The 16243-nt window shown below is 42.4% G+C and overlaps 1 long non-coding RNA gene across 1 annotated transcript in view; it reads right to left on the reverse strand.

The window, feature by feature from the left end:
* Positions 1 to 9217, reverse strand: part of LOC147034355 (uncharacterized) — a 41551-nt gene extending 32334 nt beyond the window's left edge. The window contains exons 1-2 of the long non-coding RNA XR_015058145.1: positions 8698 to 9217; positions 5566 to 5672 (exon numbers count right to left, since the gene is read on the reverse strand). This is a non-coding gene — a long non-coding RNA (uncharacterized LOC147034355). The remainder of the gene's footprint in view (positions 1 to 5565; positions 5673 to 8697) is intronic.
* Positions 9218 to 16243: the final 7026 nt, after the last annotated feature.

Consider the following 16243-nt stretch of genomic DNA (forward strand, 5'->3'; position numbering starts at 1 on the left):
GTAAATTCAATATGGCCACCAAACCATGTGACATCAATTAGAAATTAACAAACTTCTAAAAGGATGTCATGGGAAATGTGTCTGTAAAGTTTTGTCTCAATCTGTCCAGCCGTTCTGGAGAAGATTAAAAAAAAATATATATGGTTGCCAAACCACATGACCTATGACGTCAAAAATTTTTTTTTTACTTCAGTGAATTATTACATAGATGACGCTCAAGAAATTTCAATTTTTTTCCGATGCATTGTTCTACCCGTCGAATTTTCACCAGGATACTACTTCACTGATGAAGCCTGGTGTTGGCTTAGTGGTTAGGGTGGTGGCTTGGGATCCCAGGGTTCTGAGTTCAAGCCCCGTTGGCTGCTGAATTAACACCAGGGGGTTGACTCAGCCTGTCATCCTTCCGAGGTCGTCAAAATGAGTACCAGTGTACTGGTCCCGGTGTATGCCCCGGTTAGAATAGGTGTACCATATCCCTGTGTGTCGTAAGAGGCGACCAGGGTTGGCGTCAGGAAGGGCATCCGGCCATAAAACATTGCCTCAAGAAAAAGCCCAACCCCAGCACAGCAGGGAAAAATGGCTGTAAAAACGGTCACATACTACTTCACTGATGACGTCATGAAAAATCAGGCATCTTCCACCTGAGGAGTTCTTGCCAATTGCCAAGTTTAAATTTTTTTCATTCCACAGTTTCAGAGATTCAGAGGTCCAAAGTTTTTCAGTTTTTCAAAGATGGTGCCCATACCACGTGAGATATGACGTCATAATTATCAATTAAGTATGCTATCAAAAAGGATACATACGACAGCGAAAATTGTGTTCATCGGACTTACCGTTCCCGCGAAAACAAATTTTAAAGGGAAAAAAATCCACAAATTGCCGGCACAAGAAAAATATTAACTACAGCTGCCACTTTTTTTACCGCTGGCAGTGATGACCGGGTACCACGACGACCGGGTACCGGGTACCGCGCAGCTTCGATACAATGTGGGACTGACTAGTTACGAACCGAGTCGCACGAAGTATTAAATATATTTATTACGCATGCAGTTTGCCCTTTTTCCTGGGGGCATTGTCGGTATCAATAAATTGGCGTTTAAATTACCTGAACGCGAAGCAAGAAATGTGCGGGAAATGTCACTGTGGGTCCGCAGGGTAAAGCGGAACTCCCCCGAGTAATTATAAGCCACCCCCCCCCACCTCTCTCTACTATGCGGAATTGATGTGTTATGGACGCAGTAACATGCCGCATTCAATCTATTTATTACATAAGCAAGTCGCCTTTTTTTCCTGAATACATTGTCAGTAGCAATTGCATTGGTGTTTAAAATAACCTGAACACAAAGTAATAAATATGGACACCATCAGCGGGATTCCCCTGAATCTAATAAGGCTCCACACCTTTCTCTACAACGCGGGATTCACAAGTTATGGACCGAGGAACAGGCCACGTTCCACCAATCTATTTTGCACACAGTTGAACATTTTTCCTGGGGCCATCATCGGTATCAATTGAATTGCTATTCCTGTACCCTCAAATGCATGCAGGTGCAGCCAAGCAAGCCTTCTGGGAATTTTTTTTAAACTTCTCAGATTCAAATAATCAAATAATTCTGCCTACCAAACCTTGTGGCCAATTGGGTTGAAATTTTAAACCTTTATCCTCCATGTTGGCTCGATTAAAATTGTGAAGTTTCACATATATTGATGCAGCAGTTGCAGAGTAAATATAACTTAATATTTTTCCTTCAATCCAACATGGCTGCCAAACCATGGGGCCGATCAATTTGAAATTTAAATCCTTCATTCCGCATGAAGGCTCCATCCTAACTGTGAAGTTTCACATTTATTGATGCAGTGGTTCCAGAGTAAACATTAATTAATATTTTTCCTTCAATCCAATATGGCTACCAAACGTTGTGTCATACATCAAAAGAAGGGGGAGAACTTTTTGTTCATCATGGAGAGGCATGTAAAATTTGAAAAGTTTTCATGTAAAGTTTCGCCTCGATCTGTTCAATCGTTTCAGAGAAGAAGATATTTAAAGTTATTAATTTTAATCCAATTTTACTGCCATCACATGTGACCGATTACATCATAAATTTAAACTCTCCCTCTAATGGTGTAGTGGATCATGCCTAAGTTTCGTGTTTTTCTATCCAGGTGGCCGCCAAACCATGTGACTTGTGATGTCATAATTTTTACCATATATGTCGACATGGGGGTAGATGATAGTTGCAAATTTTTGCTTCGATATGTTAAGTAGTACCAGAGAAAACATTATTTAGTATTTTTCTTCAATCCAATATGGCTGCCAAACCACATGACCTATGATGTCAAAATACTTTTTTCCTACAGTGAATTGTTGCGTCCATGCTGCTCAAGAAATTTCAGATTTTCCCGTGCAGTGTTCTCCCAGTCGAATTTTCACCGAGATACCGCTTCCCCAATGACGTCACGAAAAATCACGTGTTCCCCATGAGGAGTTCATTAAAATGTATGAAGCGAAAAAAAAATTCCATTGCACGGTTTCAGAGATACAGAGGACCAAAGTTTTTCGTTTTTTTTTCAAGATGGCGCCTGTAACACGTGACCTATGATGTAATAATTATCAATTAAGTATGCTATCAAAAAAGATACATACTATGGTGAAAATTGTGTCGATCGGACTTACCGTTCCCGAGAAAATGATTTTTAAAGGGAAAAAATCCAAAAATTGTGGCGGAAGAAAAATAATAAATAAACAAAAGAAAAACTAGGTTGCCCAGCCTTGTCGGCTTGTTACCAGCCTAACCAGCCTTGTAGGATTGTTACCCCAATAATAAACAGAAGAAAAACAATAGGTTACCCAGTCCATTAGACTGGGTACCCTAATTAACAGAAGGAAAACAATAGGTTACCCAGCCTTGTCGGCTTGGTACCCAAACCTGCCTTGTAGAATTGTTACCCTAATAATAAACAGAAGAAAAACAATAGGTGAAACCAACATTATCGGCTTGGTACCCTAATAAATATATCCTATAGTCGAGGCACCACTTCACATGGACTCAAATACAGACAAAAGGAAAACAAAATAAAAAGAAAACCCTTCCTTTCAACTATTCTTGTACTTAGTTTGGCCCAGAGCTGATCTTTGTGGAAGTTGGAATCGAGGCGCTTCTACCGGCACGTGCATACGTGCGCAAAATGGTGCTTCTCTCGTAGCAGGACAAACGTATCACGTTTGCTTGTTTTTTTTTTTTATCATGCTTTTGGTTATAAAAACATAGGGAAAAGTCACAGGGGGGAATTACATACTGGGGAAGCTTATTCTTAAACCCTAGCGAATTAACACCACACCACCCCCATGTGGTGACACATAACACTTAAGCTCAGAGTTTCCCAACTCAATTACATTGAGATGCCTCCTACACGTCGACGGACCAAACCACTCTATTCCATGCTAAATTAAGTTCCTCCATATATCCCCACAACCGTAACAATATATTTAGTACCACAAAATATATGATACCCTTTGTTTTCGATGATACAGAAACTCATAAAGTTTTTCTTTATTTTCAGGTCTGGTGGTTAAATGTAACAGAAAATGGTGACTCCACAGGAGAAAGCTCAGTGCATCGAATGGTTCAGAGAAAAGATCTGACACACAAGTTCTTCGTAATTTCCGTACAAGGTATGGAAAGGATCCGCCATCGCGGACTGGTATCAGAGAGTAGTACAAGGGGTTTAAGGAGCCTGGAGGCTGTTAGAAACAGAAAAGTATTGGTCGATCAAGCACAAGTGCAGCAGACGTTGAACGAGTGCATGAATCATTTCAACAAAGTCCCAGAAAATCAATTTGACGTGCATCCAGAGAACTGGGACGACCAATTACCACTGTACACAGGAATTGGCATAAAATACTGAAGCTTTATGCCTATAGGGTGCAGATGCTGCAGGAACTCAAACCAAATGACGGATCCAAACGCAAGGCGTTTAACTTGGAAATGCTCAGTCGCATAGAGGATGACGAAGATAACCTGAAAAAGGTCATGTTCACAGACAAAGCGAGCTTTCATGTATCGGGGAAGGTCAACCGGCACAATGTGAGGATCTGGGACTCCGAAAACCCCCATGTGGTCATTGAATACATAAGTGACAGTCCAAAGATGAATATGTGGTGTGGCCTTCTCCAAGACTGCTTGGTGGGTTTGTTTTTCTTTGCATTGGATATAGTGACCTCAACAATTTACATGAACATGTTGGAGGGATTTGCCTTCCTACGGATTGAAGACCTGCAACCCAATATCATTCTTCAATAGGATGGAGTCCCACCTCCTCACCCCCCACCCCCAAATTGGGTCTTAATCGTTTGAGCTGTCCTGAGTAAAAAGTTTCCAGGTCACTTGATATTGGCCGAGACAGACCAACCTGCCTGTCCCCCACGATCATCATATATTTTCTTGATTTTTTTTTCTGTGGAGGTTTGTCAAACATGTTGTCGACAACACCAAGGTGGCAAACCTGCAGGATCTTCGTTCTCGGATCACAGCTGTATACGCACTGATGGATGCAAACATGCTGAGCTAAACATAGCAAGAACACGTGTACCGCCTTGATGTCCTGGGTGTGGCAAACGGAGCTCACATTGAAGTGTATTGATGGTGTGCACAAAACTTTGTGAGGTTCTGCATCATACAAACAAAAGAATATTGTTGTATCATTTGTGGTTCTAAATATATTAACAACCAAAGTTGTCCGGGTCTTTTTGGAACACCCTGCACTGTAAATTGGCCAACAATATGTTGCAAGTCCGTTTAGAAATGGCTAGACATCATTAGACACCAAATGAATTTGCTCACCCCATCGGTATGGTTCATAGAGCGACGACTTGAACTGCCTTTGCTTCCCAGTAAAATGTTCATCCAAGCATCATTTATAAGGCACTGACAAGAAACCATCAGACTGTATCGTCACAGAGAGACCTCATTCAGTCAGCCAAGGGATACAACAACTCGTGAGGATTTTTATCTTGTTGCTCTTGCCAAAAGGAACAGCTTTTCCACAGTATGATATCTCCAGAATGACCTACAAAGAGCAATGAAATATCGAATTTCCACCCAGATAGTTCGGAGCAGGCTTCATGCAAATGGCATGAGGTCCAGCAGGCATCTGCTCTGCACTGCTCTCAGAGCACAATAAATAGTTATACATGCAACGGGTGGCACAACATCACAGCTAGAGGGTAAACCAAAGGTGCCACGTTGTTTTCACTGATGAGTTTAGATTCGGCCATGACTAATTTGATAGCGGATGTGAGTTTAGAGATGAGGTTGGGCGCGATTTGCCAATTGTACCATGAGGCAGCATGATCGCTTTGGTGGGGGCAGTCTGATGGTCAAGTTGGCTGAAGAACTGATCTTGTCATCATTCAGATGAGTGCTATAATGTGTCATATGTCGGGAAGACATCTTTATGCCCTTATAGTCATCCATCTGGCCTAAAAGCAAGGTGCCAACACAATCCTTATCAAAGACAATATCCATCCACACTGTGTACTTGCTGTCAATGCACAACATTACTCACGTGGACTTGCCTGTATGATCTTCAGTGTTAAATCTGACTGAACATGTTTGGGACTACATTGTTGTCACCTTGTCTGCTCACAGTTTCTTGATCAATTGTCAGTGGACCTGGTCAAAGAATGGTGCAGAATCTCATCGCGGGAGTTGGGTCATCTGATTTGATTAAAAATAATAAAAATAATAATAATAATAATAACAACAACAATTTGGATCATTTCACTTTTGTCAAAAGGTCAAAAACCGAAAAACGCAATTACGGGCACATTTTAAAACGTTTCAAATCAAAACTTTGTATATACAGTACAATCAACATCGGGGAACAAATGAAATATGAAACGATTCTTTGAATTTCACCCTTGGGTTCACGCCCCGAGAGGTGGGGAGTTAGGGTCACAGACATCAAAACGGTAAAAAAAAAATTGGGTTATTCCTGGTGGAACTTTTTGCCATCTATCAGCTTTGCTTTACGTGGGAAGCACAGGGATTTTTGATGGCGCACCATCGACTTCGCTCTAGTTTTCTTTTTGTAAGCACTGTATATACAATCCCTTATCCGTGATGATGGGGATTTTTGGGCAGCATTATCTTTTTGTAGGTAACATTATTGTGCCCAAACTGTTCTGAGAGCATTAAAATGTCAACGATATTGTGTGTGAGCTGGCATGACATTTAGATGACTCTCAACAGGGCAGGCACATTTGCCCCTCCTTGAAGATAGTTTTCTTGATGCTTCTAGAATCCAAATCCTTAAGACTTCGCATTTAACCAAATTTTATCTTACAATCTCTGGAATGTAATCCCATGCTCTCCTCACTACATCGCTAGACCACCATAATTCCTTGTTCTGCAGATTCTGCTTCCAAGTTATCTTCCATTTCAAACCAGATTTCGTACTTTTTCTGGTTTGATAATAAAGGATAAATACTGTGCTGTTTTTGAGTTGTTCCCAAGCAAAAGCAGTTACCATCTGGTCTATTTCCACGAGAGGGCATAACTCTGTGAAAAACTGATGAAACATCCTGAAACTCGAAATTGTTGCGTAACTTATTATAATAAAGCCATGTACCAAGTTTCAGTTAATTATGTTAAAGGTTGTGGGGAAAAAGTCTGAAAAACCACAGGTTGGATGGACGGACAGATGGAGAGTAAACCTATAGTCCCCTCCAGTGAAATGGGTGGAGGACTAATAAGTGCACCAGGTGGCTGCAAGTTGAACAATCAGGAAACAATGTAAAAAGGAAAAAGTTTAGTGATGAGAAAAAGGATAATAAATATGGTGTAAAGTTGTTAAAAACCCTCCACATCTTCAACACCACCTTGAAGATTCTCATTTGTTCTAAGAAGATTAAGGTATGATTTGTGATTCAGTTTCGTTTTAAAGTTCATATTTTTGGATGATTTGTGGATCCCTATTGGGCTGAGTAATTTTCATTTCTCACATAATTATCCACACTTGGGTAAAAGAACCAAGTCTGTGAAAGTGAGAATATTAAAGGTAGTTCATCTCACATTGCGACTTATTGTCAAATTTATTATGTTCAAGGCAAAGCTGGTACGTGGGATTGAGAAGTGCATGCAATTTTATTCCATCACTCTTTCCTGAGCTCTCATCCGAGTGTGAACTCTGCTTTCTGACGTTGTACATTGGGTAATAGCGACACCCAGAGGTCTAATTCGAATTCGCCAATTAGATAACCGGCTGCTCATGGCCTACCCTTTTCAGAATTGTGGTTCCGAAGCACTTCAATACAAAACAAAACATTAATTTGAACAAGATTTGTGGAACGGAAAATACCGATTTTAAGACGTGTGTATTAAGTATATACAAGAAAATGCATCATTTCATAATCCTTCGAGGAATAAATACACACATTATACCTAACTTACCCATCCCGTGTAAAGAAAAACCTCACATATACCACAAATACCAAGAAGAACAGCAACTCCGATTGATCAAATTATTGCGCAAATAACAGGGTTATTAAATATCCATGGACTTCAAATTAATATTAATGATGTTCGGAGATATCATTGAGTCGATCATTTCATTAATAAAACTCAGTAGAGTGCATACATACCTCTGACAGGCTGAACAGTTCATATTTTATATTCCACTGATGATCCGGATCTGGATCCGGACCTCCAAAATCTAATCGGCTTGTTCTTGTCACCGAGCCAACTCATCCACCAAGTTTCGTCTGAATCCGTCAATACATTTTTGAAATATCATGCTGTATATCGTTTTTGGCCCAATCTCTCAATGGTGAAGTCATATGGAAATTAAAAAAAATTCTCGTATTCGGATTCAGATCTTCACCAAAATCGAACCGATTCAGCCTTGTCATACACCCAACCTGTCCCTCAAATTTATTCTGAAACCGTCAATAACTTTTTGAGATATCATGTTGTATTGTTGTGGGCTGGGGTTCGGTGGCGATAAACGACCACTAGGTGGAGCAGTAAAGTCATCTCACACCGAACACCCGGAATTTAGGTCATGACTCTCGGACAACTCCGAAAGGTCACGGGTCACTTAGAGGACCATGGTCGCCAATATTTTGACGGCGTGAGGTAGGGTCCACTTGTCTAATTCCAATTTACCCAAGTACTCACGCCGTCCAACTACCGGGGAACCCACGCGCCTCGGCCGACTTTGTCCGAATCGAGTTGCTATCACCGACTCGGATCCGGCGCAACCGAGCGGAATTACCAAAGCCGCGCCGGACCAAATGAACAATTTACGGCACAAACGGCCTTACTAATTCTCAAACCCGCACCATGCTAGGCCAATGAAGGAAAGCACGAACAACGAACTGGAACATTTTACAGGGGTTTATTTATTACAATAATCGGGGAGGGGGAGCACAAAAAGAGCAGAGTTATCACGAATAAAAGGCAGGCAATGTACAATGAACGAAAACACTTAACAGCTCTACTTAACAGACTGAGCCCACGGACACACACACACACACACACACACACACACACACACACCCACACACACACACACACACACACACACACACACACACACACACACACACACACACACACACACACACACACACACACACACACACAAAAGAAACTGGATCCCGTGGGTGTATTTCGGTCCTCAGCCAGGCCAGGGTACCTGTCCCGCCTCGGGCGGTCTATTCGAGCTTGTCCGGTGGTGGTACTTGAACCCACCGCCGACAACGCCGCACCAAGCTCGGGGGGACCAAGAACAGTGCCACGGACACCAGTCAGCACGGCCGCAGACGAAGCAAATCACCACCGGACTGCAGACCCTCCGCAGTCGCCACGAAGACACCGGTCTGCCGAAAAAAATGCTCCTCATGACCATTCTGCAGTCGCCACAATCACTCGGCAGAACCCTTGTCGACCAAGCCAATCGCCCCCAATGACTGCTCACCACTCGACTTATCCTTCCCCTCCCCGTCAAGGGAAGCGAGGGAAGAAGCGAGGGAAGCGCTCTGAGGTACTCGCCTCGGGATTGGACGAGGGGTTGTCGGGCGACTCGTGGCTGCCGTTGATTGGACCAGCTCACGGTGGGCGGAGGCAACCTCACCCCTGTACGTGACACGATGCTCGTGGGCGATGGCGTTGTTGTTGTTGTTGATGATGTAGAGGATGTAGTTGTTGTAAAAACCTAGCTAAAAATAACTCGTAGCACACACATCTAATTCCCATTAGACAGAAGGAAGGATTCTAACTATAAACACACACTTATCGAAATAACTGAACTACCGGAACTCTGGCTGCTTGTGCGCACAAGGTTTCCAAATCCATAACAGTATATTGTTTTTTGCCCTATCTCTCAATGGTGAAGAATCACTTGAAAAATTCTAGTATCTCGACCCGGATCTTCACCAAGATTTAATCAATTTTTCTTTGTCACACACCGAGCCTACCACCAAATTTCATCCGAATCCATCAACAACTTTTTGAGATATCCTATTCAGAGTTAGCCAAACAAACAAAGAGACACAGAGGTGAAAACGTAACCTGCATCCGCCTTTAGTGGCTGAGATAAATAGCAATCAGAGAGGCCAAATTACTTCTATGTAAAAAAAACTATGGGTGATATCAATGTACCCTTTTCTATATATTGACAACAATGGGAGATATCAATGTCCCCTTCTGTAAACAATAGAATATATTGATCCATTAAGACCATACTCTGTGCAGATCGTTGGTGCTGCCGAAGCAGTCTCCTTGGCTAATAGACAAAATCCTGGACAGGTCACCACTCCAACACAGGATACCAGCAAGCTGGCACTCATTTTGCCAACCTTGGAAGGATGACAGGCAGAGTCAACACCAGCTGGAAGTAATTCAACAGCAAGTGGGATTTGAACTCAGGATCCAAGGATCCCAAGCCCACCACCCCTAAGCATGAAGCCAACACCAGGCATGGCAGAAGATATCGACATACTTTTATACTAGCATTAGGAGATATTAAAATACTATTATATTAATACCAAGGATTTCAGGAGACATCAATACACCTTCATCAAAATAATAATGACATTAGGAGATATTAATGAACTTGTATATGAATACCATTGCTGTACTTTTATATTAATGACATGGACTATATGGGAAATCAATACAGCATAATTAAAACAACAAGGACATGAGGAGATATCAACATACTTTTACAAGGGTTGTTTTAATTGTTAGCATAATATGCCAATTGAAAATAAGAATGTTCATTAATATTTCCTGCAAAACAGATTACAGTACAGAACTGCACTTGCAAAATTACATCCTCCAAAAATTACACAATATCTAAGTTTAGTTCACATGCTGTGTTTCTCATGATGGTGATCACATGATGTTTTTGGAATGCTTGCATTTAGACAGCAGGTGGACAGATATGAACAGTTTTTTTTCTGGCAATGCTAACAGCAATGCTTTTAGACTTAAATTTGAAAGGAAACTCAACGGAAAGGTTAAATTTTCATTATCGGGCAGCAAATCATCTAGCTTTAAATTTGCACAATAGTATTTAAGAATATTTAGGCCAAACGAAGCTTCTGCGATAGTGATCGTTCAATCGGACCAAGCATACGAGATGCAGATGTCAGATGTTTAGTTGCATGATTAGCAGGGACAAGTGAAGGGGGAAAGCTTATTCCATATAGTGAATCCTACAGACTCAAAGAAAAAGAAGAAAAAAACCCCACCAGGATTGGTATATATATTTATATATATATATATATATATATATATATATATATATATATATATATATATATATATATATATATATATTTCATCTTCTTCTATCGGCTGCTCCCGTTAGGGGTCGCCACAGCGGATCAACCGTCTCCATTTCGCTCTATCCTCCACATCTTCCATTGACACTCCAAACACCCGCATGTCCGCCCTCACCGCATCCATGAACCTCTTCTTTGGCCTTCCTCTTCTCCTCCTACATGGCGGCTCCATCCTCAGCATCCTTCTCCCGATATACTCTGCTTTCCTCCTGTGCACATGTCCAAACCATCTCAATCTCGCCTCTCTCACTTGGTCTCCAAACCGTCCTACCTGCGCTGTCCCTCGAATATGCTCATTCCTTATCCTGTCCATCCTCGACACTCCCAACGAGAATCGCAGCATCTTTAACTCTGCCACCTCCAGCTCTGCTTCCTGTCTTTTTGTTAGTGCCACCGCCTCCAAACCATACAACATAGCTGGTCTCACTACCGTCTTGTATACTTTCCCCTTCACTCTTGCAGCTACCCTTCTGTCACAAATCACTCCTGCAACTCTTCTCCACCCACTCCATCCTGCCTGCACTCTCTTTTTCACTTCTCTCCCACACTCTCCGTTACTTTGGACAGTTGATCCCAAGTATTTAAACCCATCCACCTTCCCCACCTCAACTCCTTGCAACCGCACCATACCACCACCCTCCCTCTCATTTACGCACATGTACTCCGTCTTACTCCTACTGACTATCATTCCCCTTCTCTCCAGTGCGTACCTCCACCTCTCAAGGCTCGCCTCAGCCTGCTCCCTACAGATCATGATGTCATCCGCGAACATCATAGTCCATGGAGACGCCAGTCTGATCTCGTCCGTCAACCTGTCCATCATCATTGCAAACAGGAAAGGGCTCAGAGTCGATCCTTGGTGCAATCCCACTTTTACCTGAAACCGGTCCGTCATTCCTACCGCACACCTCACCGCTGTCACACTGTCCTCATACATATCCTGCACAACCCTCACATACTTCTCCACCACTCCCGACTTCCTCATACAATACCACAACTCCTCCCTTGGCACCCTATCATAAGCTTTCTCTAAATCCACAAACACAAAATGTAACTCCTTCTGGCCTTCCCTATACTTCTCCATCAACATTCTCAAAGCAAACATCGCATCAGTGGTGCTCTTTCCTGGCATAAACCCATATTGCTACTCACAGATCGTCACCTCTCGTCTCAACCGAGCTTCCACTACTCTTTCCCATAACTTCATGGTGTGGCTTAACAACTTAATCCCTCTGTAATTTCCACAGCTCTGCACATCACCCTTGTTCTTGAAAATCGGAACCAGTACACTTAATCTCCACTCCTCCAGCATCCTCTCACTTTCCAAGCTTTTATTAAACAATCTGGTTAACAACCCCACTGCCATCTCTCCTTAGCACTTCCATGCCTCCATTGGTATGTCATCTGGGCCAACCGCCTTTCCACTTTTCATCCTCTTCATAGCAGTCCTCACTTCATCCTTACTGATCCACCCCACTTCATCATTCACTATCTCCACCTCTTCCAACCTTCTCTTTCTCTCTCTCTCTCTCTCTCTCTCTCTCTCTCTCTCTCTCTCTCTCTCTCTCTCTCTCTCTCTCTCTCTCTCTCTCTCTCTCTCTCTCTCTCTCTCTCTCTCTCTCTCTCTCTCTCTCTCTCTCTCTCTCTCTCTCTCTCTCTCTCTCTCTCTCTCTCTCTCTCTCTCTCTCTCTCTCTCTCTCTCTCTCTCTCTCTCTCTCTCTCTCTCTCTCTCTCTCATTTTCTTCATTCATCATCTCCTCCTCAAAGTACTCCTTCCACCTTCTCAACACACTCTCCTCGCTCGTCAACACATTCCCATTTGCGTCCTTTATCACCCTAACCTGCAGCACATCCTTCCCAGCTCGGTTCCTCTGTCTTGCCAATCGGTATAAATCCTTTTCCCCTTCTTTTGTATCGAACTTCTCATACAGCTCGTCATATGCCTTTTTCTTCGCTTTTGCCACCTCTCTCTCTGCCTTTCGCTGCCACTCCTTGTACTCCTGCCTACTTTCTTCATCTCTCTGACTATCCCACTTCTTTTTCGCCAACCCCTTCTTCCTTATACTTTCCTGTACTTCCTCGTTCCACCACCAAGTCTGCTTATCTTCCTTCCGCTGTCCAGATGTCACACCAAGTGCCTTCCTAGCTATCTCCCTCACCACTTCTGCTGTAGTTGTCCAATCATCCCACCCATCTTTACCGCCATCCAACACCTGTCACGCCTTCTCCCTAAATTCCACGCAACAGTCTTCCTCCTTCAGCTTCCACCATCTGGTCCTTGGTTCAGCCCTCACTCTCTTCCTCAGCCTCACCTCCAAAATCATCCTACAGACCACCAATCGATGCTGTCGAGCTACACTCTCCCCTGCCACCACTTTACAGTCTCTAATCTCTTTCAGGTTGCATCTCCTGCTTAAGATGTAATCCACCTGTGTGCACTTTCCTCCACTCTTGTACGTCACCCTGTGTTCCTCCTTCTTCTTGAAATACGTATTTACCACTGCCATTTCCATTCTTTTTGCAAACTCTACCACCATTTGTCCTTCCACATTTCTCATTTTGCCGACCTCGGAAGGATGACAGGCTGAGTCAACCCCCTGGTGTTATACGACTTGGTATATACATATATACACATACATTCATATATATGTATGTATATATATATATATATATATATATGTATATATATATATATATATATATATATATATATATATATATATATATATATATATACATATATACACATATATTCAGTAGACAACGGGGCTTGAACTCAGGACCTTTTGGGTCCCAAGCCGCTGCCCGAACCACTGCCCCAACACCAGGATATATATTTAATTGTGTTTAATCATTAAGGCATAATGATAAGCATCTGCTCTTTGTCTGTTTTTATATCAATGCCTGATTATTTCTTTATTTGCTTGAGATTATTTTGATTGATTTGAATTCACCTATTTTCACCACAAGGAAATAAAAAGTTCATCTGTTTATTTATTTTTTCCTTATTAATAAATTCATTGTTGATGTTTCAACCTGTCCATTCTTGTCCGGTCCTTCCATTGATCCTGCATTGCCCAAACCAAGATAGACTGGGAGGTAATTACCAAACTAATTGACCTGTCATAGTCGGCACGCACCAGCGGTAAATGCTCAGCCTCCTCCCTAATTAAGATCAAATCAAGATAAGATTGGTGCGTTACCGAGGGCACGCTCCCTGTTCAGGAAGCCATGTGACCTCTAGTTAAACGGAATCATTAGACGGCAGACACCGGAACTCATGGTGAACTGATTGGCGTTCGTGGTTGTAAAGCAACCCACCTACCACAAAGTTAATTGTGAGCAGTGGCCCCAGGTGCGGCTCTTCCGAGGAGAAACGGGGATTAATCCCCCTGAGTGACAAGCTGGTGTCTCGGTACCCCCGTGACCGCAACAATATATTCCATTTGGCTAATAGATCATAATTGTGATGTTTCACATTGGTTGATGAAACGGATCAAGAGAAATACGTTTTTTTAAGATTATTGTTCAATCCAATATGGCTGCCAGACTGTCACCTATTAATTATTCGTGAACATCTTGATATCCACAAGACTTGGGGAACATGCGGGTAAAGTTTCCCCTTTATAAAACAAGTTGTTCTGGAGAAGAAGATTATTAAAAGTTTTTTCTTCAAAAAAAATCAAAGCTGCCAAACCATGTGACCTATGATGTCATAGGTGGAAAACATTTTGTTCCTCATGGAAAGATGATCACACCTGTAAAGTTTTGCTTCAATCTGTTTTACTGTTTCAGAGAAGATTTTTCAAGGTTAAAATGGTTAAAAAAAATGGCTGCCGAACCACATGAACGATGACATCATCAAACTTTTCCCCCATACAATTTAGTCCAAAATGACGCTCAAAGATTTTCATACTGATCGGATAAAGCATTCAACACATGCAATTATGACATCATAACGAAGCGACCTATGACATCATCAAAAACAATCACACTTATTCCCCATGGGGAATACTTCACATGTGCCAAGTTTGAAATTTTTCCATGGAGCGGTTTTGGAGATAGAGGTCCAAAGATTTTCATTTTTTCCAACATAGCTGCCACACCATGTGATCTATGATGTCACAATTATCATTAAAATATTTTAAATGAGTAGTCACACCTGTCATGAAAATTTTGTGTCAATCAGATAAGCGGTTGCACATAATAGAGAAAAAATTTTCACGCACTTCGTCACTGGAGGAATAAAAAAAGTCAATCCTGCATACTTTTGTATTCCCATTATTGATGCATAATTTCATCGCTTATGTCGCAACCAGCTCTGAGATGCAGCTGTGCAGATACAGCATTGGCAAACCAGAAAGAATGAAAAAAAAACTGAAATGGTGGTTTCGTACTCCTAAGGTTCTCAGAAACTCTGGCATACCATGAAAAATTTGGACCACTAATTGTGGAAACAAACCCTACAACAGGTCTTCACCTCCCCCTATTCTATCGGGGAAGGATTCACAAGGGGTTAACTCCCTGAAATTATTCAAGTACAGATGACGCCTTGACTTATGGAACAATTTCTTCAGTAAATCGGATGATTCAGAACTGCAGGGTCTACCGGAGTGCTCAGTTCCTCAATACCGAACACAGGTTTATTGAATAATCTCTGAAGTTGCAGCTTACATCCCAGAGAATGGTACCATCCCAGCCTTGGCTGGATATTGGAAAACTCAAGGATGAGAGGGCATCTGAGGAGTTTGCAAACAGGTTGAGTAGGGATTTAGGGTGTCTGGGTGTTTTGGGGAATCCTGAAGATAGGTGGTGTTCCTTCAAGACTACCATCCTTGATGTTGCTGGTGGATTTCTTGGATCTCACCATCAGGTGAAGAAGAACTTTGTCTACCAACAGACACTAGAAACCATTGACCAGAGTTGCAGGGCCTGGCTTATTGACAGAGCTGAGCTGTTCAGGGAGTTGAGGCATAAAACTGAATGTGCACTGAGAGGGTTGAAGGAGGCCTATGTGTGAGGAATCTGTGAAAGGGTAAGCATCACCTGTGGTCAAGTGATCCTTGTCCTGCTTACAGAGGAATTCATGCATTACATTCCTCCAAGCTCATCCCACGGTGTAATGCAGTTAGACGTGCGGAGGTACAGCACAGTATACCACGGTATACTGCGGAGGGTGGCAGGCTTTTGACAGAGGAGTCCAAAGTAAAGGCGGGCTGAGCCAGTTACTTCAAGCGGCTGTACCAGGCTGACCCACCAGCTGTTGAGTTAGATGTCAGGGGTGTAGCTATCCATATTGCTGACCCTCCAATCAACTGTGAACCACCTTCGTTGGTGGAAACGCAGACTGCGATGAAGCAGGTGAAAGGGGGCAAAGCTTCTGGGATCTGTGGC

The sequence above is a fragment of the Eptatretus burgeri genome, chromosome 1 (assembly GCF_056783735.1).
Source record: "Eptatretus burgeri isolate ZD-2024b chromosome 1, Ebu_testis_v1, whole genome shotgun sequence".
Classification (NCBI taxonomy): Eukaryota; Metazoa; Chordata; class Myxini; order Myxiniformes; family Myxinidae; genus Eptatretus; species Eptatretus burgeri.